Source organism: Sapajus apella, unplaced genomic scaffold, assembly GCF_009761245.1.
Source record: "Sapajus apella isolate SASKATOON/1434 unplaced genomic scaffold, GSC_monkey_1.0 scaffold46, whole genome shotgun sequence".
NCBI lineage: Eukaryota > Metazoa > Chordata > Mammalia > Primates > Cebidae > Sapajus > Sapajus apella.
Window position 1 is genome coordinate 18,688,541 of NW_022436986.1, and position 12,692 is coordinate 18,701,232.

General features: G+C 37.7%; 1 protein-coding gene across 4 annotated transcripts in view; it reads left to right on the forward strand.

Annotated features, from left to right (window-relative positions):
- KIAA1958 (KIAA1958 ortholog) overlaps window positions 1–12,692 on the forward strand; it is a 171,645-nt gene that overhangs the window by 91,679 nt on the left and 67,274 nt on the right. The window lies entirely within an intron of this gene.

The window sequence follows — 12,692 nt, forward strand, 5'->3', positions numbered from 1 at the left end:
GACCTTCCTTTTGATTTTTTTGAAGACATATTCATGGTGTTATTAAGAAGATATTCACTGAAAATATTTACATCCTGATTGAAAATTACACTTTTCAGTTTATTCATTTTTCTCTTTTTTAAATAATAGTTTTATTGAGATACTATTCACATATCATAAAATTCACTCTTTTACAGTGTACAGTTCAGTGGGTTTTGGTGTATTCACAGAGTTGTACAACCATCACCATTACCTAATTTCAGAATATTTTCATCATCACAGAAAGAAACCCCATACGCATTAACAGCCACTTTTTCCCTCCCCCTAGTTCCTGGCAACCACTAATCTACTTTCTGTCTATAGATTTTCCTATGCTATATGTTTCATATAAGTGGAATCACATATTATATGGCCTTTTGTGACCACCCTTTACACTTAACAAAGTTTTCAAGGTTAATCCATGTTGTAGCATTTCTTTCGATAATGTATGACTATGCCATATTTTATTTTTTCTTTCATCAGTTAATGGACATTTGGGTTGTGTTCATATTTTGGCTGTTATGAATAATGCTGCTGTGAATATTTGTGAACAGGTTTTTGTGTGGGTGTGTGTATTTATTTGGCTTGGGTAACTACCTAGGAGTGGAATTGCTGGGTCCTGTGGTATCTTCATATTTAACTTTTTGAGGAGCTGCCAAACTGTTTTCCCAAGCAGCTCCATCACTGGACAGCCTCACTAGTAACCTATAAAGGTTCTTATTGCTCCACATTGTCACAAACACTTGTTATTTTTCATATTTTAAAAAATAAATATCCTATTGGGTGTGTGAAGTAGTATCTTACTGGGGTTTTGATATGTATTACCCTAATGCCTCATGGTACTGAGCTTTCTTTCATGTGCTTCTTGGCCATTTGTATATTTTCTTTTGAGAAACATCTACTCAGATCTTTTGCCCATTTTAAAATTAGGTTGTCGTCTTATTGGTGAGTTGTTGGAGTTCTTTATGTATTCTGAATATGAGATCCTTATCAGGTATATAATTTGCAAATATTTTCTCCTATCCCATGGGTTGTCTTTTTCTTTCTTTCTTTTAAAAAATATTTTAATGAATTGTACTTTGATCATTGAATGACAACATGGTCCTTGGCTAATCTCATCAGGAGACAAAATGTTATCTTTATTAGGCTGGTGAAAGTCTTTGTTCTAGGAAATCTGACTCAGTATATGTAGGATGTAAGTAGTACCTTTTCACTTAAATTGTTGTGAACCTAATTCTACTTTATTTGTTTGTTTGACTTCCCCTGCCTTTTTTTTTTTTCTTAAATAGGGTAGAATTCAGAATGTATTTTGCTAAGTGGTCCAGTGTACCCAGTTTGGTGAAGAGTATTAGTTGTGTTGCACACCCTTACGCTAACTTAGCCCTGCAAAGCAAGAAGTTTCTGTATCTGCCTCGTGGATAGTAAATGAGGCACTGAGGCTCTTTACTAAACCATATATGAATATATTAGTGTTTAATTATTTTGGGAAAGAAATTCAGCCTGTTTTTAAAAAATAATTTTAATCCATTTATTATTGCATATATTACGTTCTCTTAGGTTTTTTTTCTTCCCTCATGGAAACTGCACCTCTTACAATAGCTATAAAAAGCAGGCATGGTCAAGGAGAGTACATAATATATACAGTCATACATTGTGATTTGACTTTACTCTCAGAGGAGCATTAGTTTGGGTGGGAGGTGAACCTTTAAGAAAAACAGTATGAAGACTGGTCATGACGATTTTCTAAGGATAGTCCTCATGTTTTGATCCATTGTTCCCAGGAAGGATATCATATTGCTAAGATGTCTTTAGCTTTAGAGAAATACTATTTGGACTGGAAACAACAGTGGGACAAATAAAAGTCAGACTCACATTTTTCTTTTGAGTGAAGCATATAAAGTTAACATTACATTTACCTTTTACTCTAGTACCTAATTAGGTTATATGTTCTAAAATTTTGTTTGAGTTTGCATGTTTGTTTATAGTAGATAATCTTTCTAAACATACATTTAAAAAAATTTAGAATGCAGCACATCTAAATGTATGTGAATGACTTTGTTACAGGTGGACCTTACACAGTTAATATGTAAAGTATACTTGGTACTAAGCAAAGAAGAAAGGTTCTGAAAGACCTAGCTGAAAGCTAAGTCAGGCTCTTTTAAAATAGTTGTTCTGTACTGAGTATCAGATCATTGCAGAAATACTGTATATCTTTAGATAATACTTTTAAAATAAATAATTTGACACATGACTATTGAGTTAGCCAGAAACAAAGAGAAATTGTTCCATTTTGTTTGGTTTTACTGTTGCCATTTAAATTTGATTTCCCTAGCGGAAAATCATCCTTACTTCTGTTCAGAACTGAACTCATAAAATTATAAAATGTGTTAATCAAGGTATAGATAAAATCATTAATTTTCATGTCACTTCTGCCATACTGTTCAATCCAAATCTTAGTAAACAATGAGTAAAGAGGCATCTATTATTAGAATTATTGACTACCTACTAGTAGCTTGGATTCCATTTAATTTTTGAGGTTTTATGTAAATTTGGGGCATTTGTCATAATGACATTTAAATCTCTATTGCATCATGAGTTAGGGTTTTATGTGTATATTATATTTCTTCAGTATACTCACACATAGCTTCTTTTATGATTTTGTGCAAGTATCCCTTTTATTAATCAGCTCTTTTCCCAAAAGTTCTATAGTAACAGGCAATCAATTTTTGCTTATCAGATTTGTATGTATATATATTTTTCTTTTGAAAAAAAATATGTATTTGTGTTTTTCTAATAGATTCATGTATTCTGTATATATTAGAAATAGTAACTCATAATCTGTCATGTATATTGGAAATACATTTCCCACTTTACCATTAGCTTTTAATTTTGTTGCTGACATTTTTTGAGGTCTGAATTTTCTTAATTTTTATGAAGGCAATTCTTTCAACATCTGTCAATCAGTCTTTTCCTTTTCTGTCTTTGGTATTTTGCTTAGGAAGTCCTTTCCTGACATATTTCTCTGTATTTCCCTCTTGCTCTGTTTTTTTTTTTTTTTTTTTTTTTTTAAATGGAGTCTTGCTCTGTACCCCAGGCCGGAGTGCAGTGGTGCGATCTCGGCTCACTGCAACCTCCGCCTCCTGGTTTCAAGTAATTTTTCTGCCTCAGTCTCCCTAGTAGCTGGGACTATAGGCATGTACTACCATGCCTGGCTAATTTTTTTTTTTTTTGTATTTTTAGTAGAGATGGGGTTTCACCATATTGGCCAGGCTGGCATCAAACTCCTGACCTTGTGATCTGCATGCCTCGGCCTCCTAAAGTGCTGGGATTAGAGGCGTGAACCACTGTGCCCAGCCCCCTCTTGTTCTTTTATGGTTTTCTTTCTCTCTCCTCTTCTTCTCTTCCTTTCTTTTTTTAACATTTGACTTTACAATTAGAATATATTTTGGGGTAGAACCTCATGCTACTATTTTTGCAGGTAGTCAAACGTCTCAGCATCATTTGTTGAATAATTTCCATTCTCCACTGAATTGATTCATATACCACATTTTTGTTTATTATTGGGTCTCTTTCTTGTTTTTGTTTCTGTTTTCATTGATCTCTTTTTTTTTTCTTCTCATTTTTACTGTTTATTTATTTGTATAAATTTATGGTGATTATATTTTATACAAAAATGCATTCAGAAAGAGAAATCGAGTCTAAATCATTTAATATGCTTTTTGAAAAATTACTCATGTAATACTGAGTTCAGTGAGCTTTTAAAAATTAATTAAGGTTATATCACTGCTAGTTATCTGGTCTATGTTGACGCGATAGATAATGGTTTCTCTTGTCAGAAGCAAAAAATCTGAGTTAAAATAAGTTAAAGGAGAGAATTAACTGCCTTATAGTCCAAAGACACATTTTCAAACCAGCTTTCACCCAGGCTTCAGACAGCATCAAGTTTCCCTCTTGCCATTTGCCACCTTGGCTTTCCTCCCTATTAGGTTCACCGATTATACTTGATCCCTGCATGGACCCAAGATGATTGTGCTGCCAGTTTCTTGTCTAGCAGTGGACAGAACCTGTGTCACAGCATTCCCAGTCTCCCCAAAGCCAGTCTCTAGGGCATCAGGCCCCCACCCTGGAAATGGTATTGAGACCAGGCTTACACAAACTGCATAGCTGAGTGTGGGCATGCGGTGGAAGTATTCTTCCAAGAACATTCTAGGTACTATTCTTGAGAGGGGCAGTAAACCAGAGATTGCTACTACTGTTTATGCGAGGTTTGTTTTCTTTTGAGCATTTAGTTTTTTTAACGTGGTCAGATAGGAAGAGTTGTTATGTGTTTTATTTAAAGACAGGATACATTGGAAAAGTGTTCTAATATAAGTGTAGATATATGTATGTTTGTGTATATGTACACATTCATGCATATACATACATAGACACATAATTATTTTATGTATTTATTCCGTGAAAATTATATGCCTCATGTTACAAGAAGAAACAAGACTAGCTGGACACAGTGGCTCACGCCTGTAATCCCAACACTTTGGGAGGCCAAGGCAGGCCGATCACCAGAGGTCAGAAGTTCAAGACCAGCCTGGCAAACATGGTGAAACTCCATCTCTACTAAAAATAGAAAAATTAGCCAGACGTGGTGGTGGGTGCCTGTAGACCCAGCTACTCGGGAGGCTGAGGCAGGAGAATTGCCTGAACCTGGGAGGCAGAGGTTGCCGTGAGCCAGGACCCTTACTCTGACTCTTGCTGGCCTTGTGACCTTAGCTAAGTCATTTTACTTCTCTGAAACTCAGTTCCCTCATTTGTAAAGTAATGATAATGTCTGCCTGTCAGGGTTGTTGTGAGGACCAAGTGCAAAAATTTGGTAAAGCACTAAAGAGAGTACCCGAGAGAGTACCTGACATATGATAAACATTCAATGAATGGATACTAGCCACCTTTATCAATATTTTTGTTTTCATCATCATCATCATCATCATCAGACTGTGCTGAGTATTCTTTGAGAAGTGAAGTAGATTTTGATTTCATGTAGTTACACCCATTTGTCTACTAAAATATGGTCTGTGGACCAGTGTCACTGCCAGCATTACCTGGGAGCACATTAGAAATGCAGAGTCTCAGGAGGCCGCCAGGAAAGACCAAAACGCTGTGGCTGCCCAGCCTCCCCTAAGCTCTTGGTGCGCAGGGCCAGTTCTGGGTGCAGGAGCAGGGATTAATATGAAAAGTCTAGAGCCTTATTTCTCTCTCATCCAGGAAGCAAACCTTGGAACTGATCTTTGGGGGGAATCTTTTCCAGGTGCAGGAAATCATACACTAAAGGGGAAGGGAAGGAACATTGAACCCTGCTCACAGGCCTGATACCTTTAAATAGTAGCTATCTCATTTAACCTCTGCAACAATCCTGTTAGGAACTGGAGGGCTGAGATCTCAGAGAACATGCAGCCACCCAAGAACACCACCAAGATGAGGTGAAGGGACTCACTGGACGCCTTGGCTTCCTTGGTCATGTCTGAAATCAGACCAGACTCAACTGTCCCTGACATGCTAGTCCTGGGGGATGCAGCCATCCCACCTCTCATTGCCACCTTTCCCCGCTGTCAGTGCCACGTACCTGAGAATGCAAACTCACTGCAGTTGAGCAGCCCTATTATCTCATTAGGGAAGCTTCACCGCTCCTGCCCTGGGAAGGCGTAGGCACTGGCTTCAAGTCTACAGACAGTATCAGGCTTAGGAAAGGAAGGGCATGGCAGTCACACTGTCACATTTTTTGCTCATTACTTGAGCAGTAAAGAGCTGGGATAGCACAACAGGTGACGGTAGTCAATAGTAACTTAATTGTACATTTTTAAATGACAAGAGTATAATTGGATTGTAACAAAGGATAAATGATTGAGGGGCTGGATACCCCACTCTTCATGTTGTGCTTATTACACATTGCATGCCTGTATCAAAACATCTCAGTGCACCCCACAAATATATACACCTATTATGTACTCACAAAAATTAAAAATTAAAAAAAAATTTTTAAAGTTGTTAGAGGAAGGTACCAAGAGAAAGCAGAGAGTGGAATATGAGTGACAGTAAGAGTGACTTATTCTTACCTGCTCAATGATTCAGTAGCTTAGGGGCATATAGGCATCTCTGAAGACCTAAGCCATGTCTCAGGGCACTTTCAGATCTTATTGGCTATCCACACATGGGACCTAGAGGACAAAGGGACTATAATAGGCAAATGACTCCTTTAGAGGGTCAGATAGAGTGGCATATCCAAAGAACAACTCTTATTTCAACTAAAGAAAGAAACAGCAATATCCCTGAAAAAACGAAAAAGGAATCCATAATCAAAAATGACAGCTTCCGTGGAATGAGTTCCCATGCTTCCTATGAAGGGTGGAGGGAAGGATTCAGTGACATGAGACAAGGCTGTCACTGAAGCGTCACCTATAGTATTCTCTGGCATTGGCAGGTGCTTTGTTACATGTTTATTGAATAGCCAAGATCGTGCCACTGCACTCCAGCCTCGGCAACAGAGCGAGACTCCATCTCAAAAAAATAAAAAGAAAATCAGTATCTCAGGCTCCATCCCAGACCCACAAAATCAGAATCTGCATTTTAAAAGATCTCCAGGTGACTCTGTATGCACATTAGAGCTTGAGAAGCAGTGATCTAGGAAATTCAGGATTACCACCCACATTGTCATTTCATCTGGCCATCCAGTAACGTTGAGCACTCTTCCCATCTAGGTGAGGGAATTCCCTCCTGTGTGTATCTGTACCTCCCCATAAGAGAAGCCAGAAACTTGCTTTCCAAGTTTACATTTCAGCAAGGACAGTCCTGTGACCTTAGGCTTTGCCAGTCAAATGCATCCACACCAGATTGGGGCAGTGGGGGGGATGCAAATTAAAACAACAAGATACTATCTTACTCCCATCAGAAAGGCAAAAAGCATTAATTTTAACTATACCAAGTGTTATTGAAGGTATGAGAAAATGGGGACATGCTGGTGGAAATATAAATTGGTACAACTACTTTGGAGGGCAACTTAACAATATCTGATAAAGTTTAAAGTGTGTGTATCATACAACCTTGGAATTCAATTTTTAAATGCCTGTCTTAAAGAGACTTCCTCATAGTATATAAAAGGAAATATGTTCAGGGGTCTACAGTGCAACTTCTTGATAACAGGAGAAAAATATCAGTTAACAACCTTAGTGTCTATCAGTAGAGAAGTAGAGGCCACACACGGTGGTTCACACCTGTAATCCCAGCACTTTGGGAGGCTGAGGTGGGTGGATCACGAGGTCAAAAGATTGAGGTCATCCTGGCCAACATGGTGAAACCCCATCTCTACTAAAAATACAAAAATTAGCTGGGCGTGGTGGCGCATGCCTGTAATCCCAGCTACTTGGGAGGCCGAGGCAGGAAAATTGCTTGAACCTGGGAGGCGGAGATTGCGGTGAGCCGAGATGTAATAAAGAGAAGTAGATAAATACATTGTGATATAGTTTTCAGTGGAATAGATGAATCGGTCAGATGCACATTTATTAATGTGAATAAATCTTGGAAGACAAAGTTGCAGAATATAATTGTATATTAGAATACCATACCTTTTTAAAGCACATGAACATTACTATGTAGTGTGTGTTACAGACAGACAGACACACTTAAACATGGACTGAAAGGAGATACTCCAGATAATAAGATAGTGGATTTCTTTGAGGAGGGGGTGATGGAAACAGATACACGGGAAACCTGAACTATATCTGTAATTTTTAAAAATATGTATGTAATATATATAACAAAATGTGAACATTTATTAAATCGGAGTGGTGGGCACTCAGCACTCTGTGAGGTTGAGGTGGGAGGATCACTTGAGCCTAGGAGTTCAAGTCGCAGTGAGCTATGATTATGCCAATGCACACCAAGACCCAGTCTCTTAAAAAAAAAAATCTGGTGGGAACATGAATTTATGTTAACAGGAGGCAACCTTAGCACAGTGCTTCAGGGTGGAACTTGACACACAACAGCCTTGGTTCATATCCCAGCTCTCCCTCCCTCTTTTCTGGGTGACTTTGGCAAGTTACTTAACCTTTCTGTGGCTTAGTTTTCTCATCTGTAACATAAAGATGATAATATATCAAATCCAATCCTATGGAATTGATATATAGATTAAATTGATCTATATGAAACCCTCTGGTTCATGGTAAACATACTCTAGCTGGTGTTATTCTGTGTACTTTTCTGAATGTTTAAAAATGTGATTACTTTTAAAATATAGATCATGAAGCATAAATAAAATTGCGGAATGTTTACAAAGGCATTGTAACATTATTGCTATTACTGAATGTGGAGTATTTTTGTTAGAAAGCAAATGTTTCTACCACTGTTTTCTAGTATATTTGTTTATGGACAAGGAATTTGAGAATTATCCTCACAAATTTTAACACCGTGGGTTTTCTCCTTATGATTGTGATCAATGCTATCATGGGAAAGTCTTTTTTAAAGCTCTTTTGTTGGAATAAATAAAAAACACAAAAATAAAATGTCTATTATGTATGCAGTACTTTTATTCCAGGATCAACATTGCCTGAGTTCCACAAAGTGAGAGTTCGTTTCCTTTATTTTACTGATGGAAATGATGCACAAAGAAAGTAGATGACTTGGTTGAAGTTATGTTGGGTGGGAGGGAACCTGGCCGCCTACTTGTGAACTGAGAGGGAAGGGTTGGTTCTCCGGACCGTGCTCCCTGCCCCTGCCTTTGCCTGCATTGGTGCAGGAGTAGTCTACACTGCCAACTGCTTCCCCTTCTTCTCCTTGTGTGTCACATCATGCCGATCACTTATCCAAAGTTGAGATTGCTAGATTATATCCTGAAGAGGCCATTTATTTTAAAAATGATAATCATTTTTAAAGAACCTAGAGTTTAACAGAAGGATTGACTGTATCAGGAGCAGAGAGACACATCTCTTATTAGTCTTTTTTCTATTAAGTATCTGCACAAGTCATTTGCCCTTCAGTTTGTCAGACCTGTTTTCAGGATCAACGGTGTGACAAGCACTGTGCTAGGCTGGTGAAGATAAAAAGAAGGCTATCAAATTTCCTGCCTCCAGGATATCATTGTTTATGAAGGAGGCAGACAAACCAACAACTTCAAGTGTGTAAAAAGGAGGTTTATAAAATATAGCTGAGGATATATGAAGAGTGGCTGACTGAGCCTCAGGGAACACATGGAAAGGTATTTCAGGTAGATGGAATAACATGAACAAAGATGTTAGAGAAGCAAGGAGTTGACTGTGGCTTGGGAATATATCTCAATAGAGCCGGGAGAGTTGCTGCAGGAAAGATGGGCTGGAAAGCCACCTGTGAAAGGCTGCATATAATATCACAGTCTGTGTGGGGCTCAGAGGGACACAGTTCATTGTCTTAGAAGGTCACACTGATAGTATTGGGGAAGTAGAGGCTGGGACAGGAGGGCTGTTTCGTAGGATGACAGTAATCCAGGTGGGAGATAGCCACCTCACATGAGACAGTAGTGAAGGCACTGGAGAGGAGGAGACAGAATTGGGTGTTTTAGGAGTTAAAATACAGAACGTGGTGACCTGTGAGTGTTTGGCCTCTTAGAATCTCTTTTGTCACCCACATATTCCGTGTCCAAACACAACACTGTTTTAAGTAACGCTAAAAGGTTTTTAGGGCACAAAGATGTGCAGTGAAGTCATAATGTTAAGTCCTTTCTATGTAGGATAAAGCAATTTGAAGAGTTGTGAAGCATGTGATGATCATCCATTCATCCAACAAATACCCACTGGAAGCCTACCAAGTGCCAAGTTCAGGTTAGGTACTTTTGATTCAGCAACAAACAGCAAAAACATGCTTCCTGTTCTCATGCTGCCTACATCCTAGTAAGAGAAGGAGATCTCAAACACTCCCAGTTTAAAAACAAAACTGTTTTAAATATTTCCTGAACCAAGATGCTGTTAATCCAATTGTGAATGACTTTGTAAGACTAAATTGGTTGCCTTTAGATAACACATTTATCAAGACGGTTTCTAGGATGATGTATGAATAACAGTGGTTAAATGAACAGTTAAGCCACTATGATAAATGAGAGGCAAGTCTTTCTTAGGTGGAAATTAAAAGTGCAGAGGCTAACCCATTCCATGTCATAATTTATTCAAAATACTTTCTACTCAGCTGAAAATAACAAGCCTAGCTGTATTAAAATTGTAATATTGCTTATTTTTGTGGACTAGTGACCTTCTTTAAGGACTAGACATATAATTGTTTACTAGTTTCTGAAAGGCAAAACTAGAAAATCAAGCTAATTGCTCTGTGTTGTACAAATGCATAGTTTTCTGAGAAATTATGTTTCAACAGCTTTTCAGAATGCTTCCAAATACTTTTTTTAGTATCATTTGTATTAGTATTTCACACACAAAAAATCTTCTCAGTTGGCTTTTTATTTCTTTAAGGGCATTTTCATGTTATACTGTAGTTTTTAAACTACGTTATTTAGATGTATTTCAAGTTTACCTGTGTATGATTGAGACTTCCAGATATGCAAAATGTACCCACATGCAGCAAACTAGCAAATAAGCTGTATACCTCGGAATATAATTTCCTTTCAATGAATCGGATTTGACTTAAGACTGCAAGGAAGCCAGGAACCACTTCAGAACTGAAGAGATGTTGACCTTTCTAGCTTGGTATCTATTCCTTGAGGTCTGAAAAGATGAAATAATGTATAACCTCAGGGCAGACAAGTCAGTGTCAGGACACTGAGGCCTTAGCTCCAGCATCCCATTAATTCAGATGTTGTTCCTGTGTCTGTTTTCATTAGCGAAGCAGCAGCTTCCTTCTCCCCACAAGTAGAGCTACCTGACCATCTTGGGTCTCAGCAGGAAAGGGCAGAATGCAGGTGATCCACTTCATTTTAGGTCCAGGAATAGCTTCTCTTTCAAAATAGATCTTATTTATGTAACTAATGACTTGTGTTTCCAAAGGAATGTATTGGAACTAGAAGTATTTTTATTTTATTTTTATATTTTTTTGAGATGGAGTCTCTCTCTGTCACCCAGGCTGGAGTGCAATGACACCATCTTGACTCACTGCAACCTCTGCCTCCCAAGTTCAAGAGATTCTCATACCTCAGCCTCCTAAGTAGCTGGGATTGCAGGCATGCATCACAATGCTGGGCTAATTTTTGTATTTTTAGTAGAGACAGGGTTTCCCTATGTTGGCCAGGCTGGTCTCAAACTCCTGACCTCAAGTGATTGCACCCACTTCAGCCTCCCAAAATGCTGGGATTACAGGCATGAGCAAGCACACCCGGCCTAGAAGTATTTTTAGAGCATGGCAGAAATGAAAAAATATGGTTTATGACTTCAAGGCAATTTTAAACTTTAGGTGAGAACAGTGATCAGATTTATAATCAGGTAAATCTGATGTAGTAATATACGTTAGTTGGCTTATTGACTGTTATAATACACATATCAGTCTGCTTTTTTAATACTGCCTTAAAATCTATAGGATTGCTTTCTTAGACCCAAAGAAAGCATTTTTATTGCTTTTTTCAGTTTTATTTATTTTTGTCATGGTAATACCTATATGTGGCAATCGATAAAATAATATTCTTGAATAGTAACAATGTCCTTGGTTTTCACCCCCAATGCCAGCTCTTTAAAAGAAACTTTTTGTTTTCAGTTCTTAAAAGTCTGAACAAATGCATATACTTCTGTTTCTTGATTTAATCAACTTAGTAAAATATCCATAGCCTTTTTGTTATGAAACATGAGGATTTAACTCATTTTCATTAACTTTCCAATTTGATTGTTGGGTTATTAAAATACACAAGCAATAGAAGAAATTAAAATAATGAAAGAGGAAATAAATATATTTTCTCCACCTAAGGATGAGGATATTAGGGATATTAGTGTCCCTGTTTTTTCCACTGTTCTCTCCTCCCTGCTTCTCACAATCTTCTTATTTTCACAAGTTTGTCAATATTTTTACTTTCTTTTGTTTCCATTACTAAGTCTTTTCTGCTTTATCCATAGGTTGATTCTAAATATTCCAAACCAGCAACACCTTTTATGTTACTTTGACAGTGTAAATATTGTTCATAGCTATTCATATTCTAAGATTGCATTTCTTTCCATTCCAATGAATTTCACAAGCTCTGGTGCACTCAGAAAAGAATGTTTCTAAGGGTTGCTGGGTAGATAAATGACTTAATCCATGTAAAGGGCTTAGAACAATTTCTGGTACAGAGAAAAGTCTTCAATAAGCTTGTCCCAGCATTATTATTAGTACTGTATTTCATTGCATCTGAAATGTCACTGACTATAAGCATTATCATTATTTTATGTTCCACAAGAAAGAAAAGCATGCTACCGATTAAACTATATTCCCCAGGAATTGTGAGACAAACTTCAGAGTTATTAAAATGTGCAGAAATGATTTTTTTTTTTTTTTTTTTTGAGACGGAGTTTCACTCATGTTACCCAGGCTGGAGTGCAATGGCGCGATCTCGGCTCACCGCAACCTCCGCCTCCTGGGATCAGGCAATTCTCCTGCCTCAGCCTCCTGAGTAGCTGGGATTACAGGCACGCACCACCATGCCCAGCTAATTTTTTGTATTTTTTTTTTTAGTAGAGACGGGGTTTCACCAT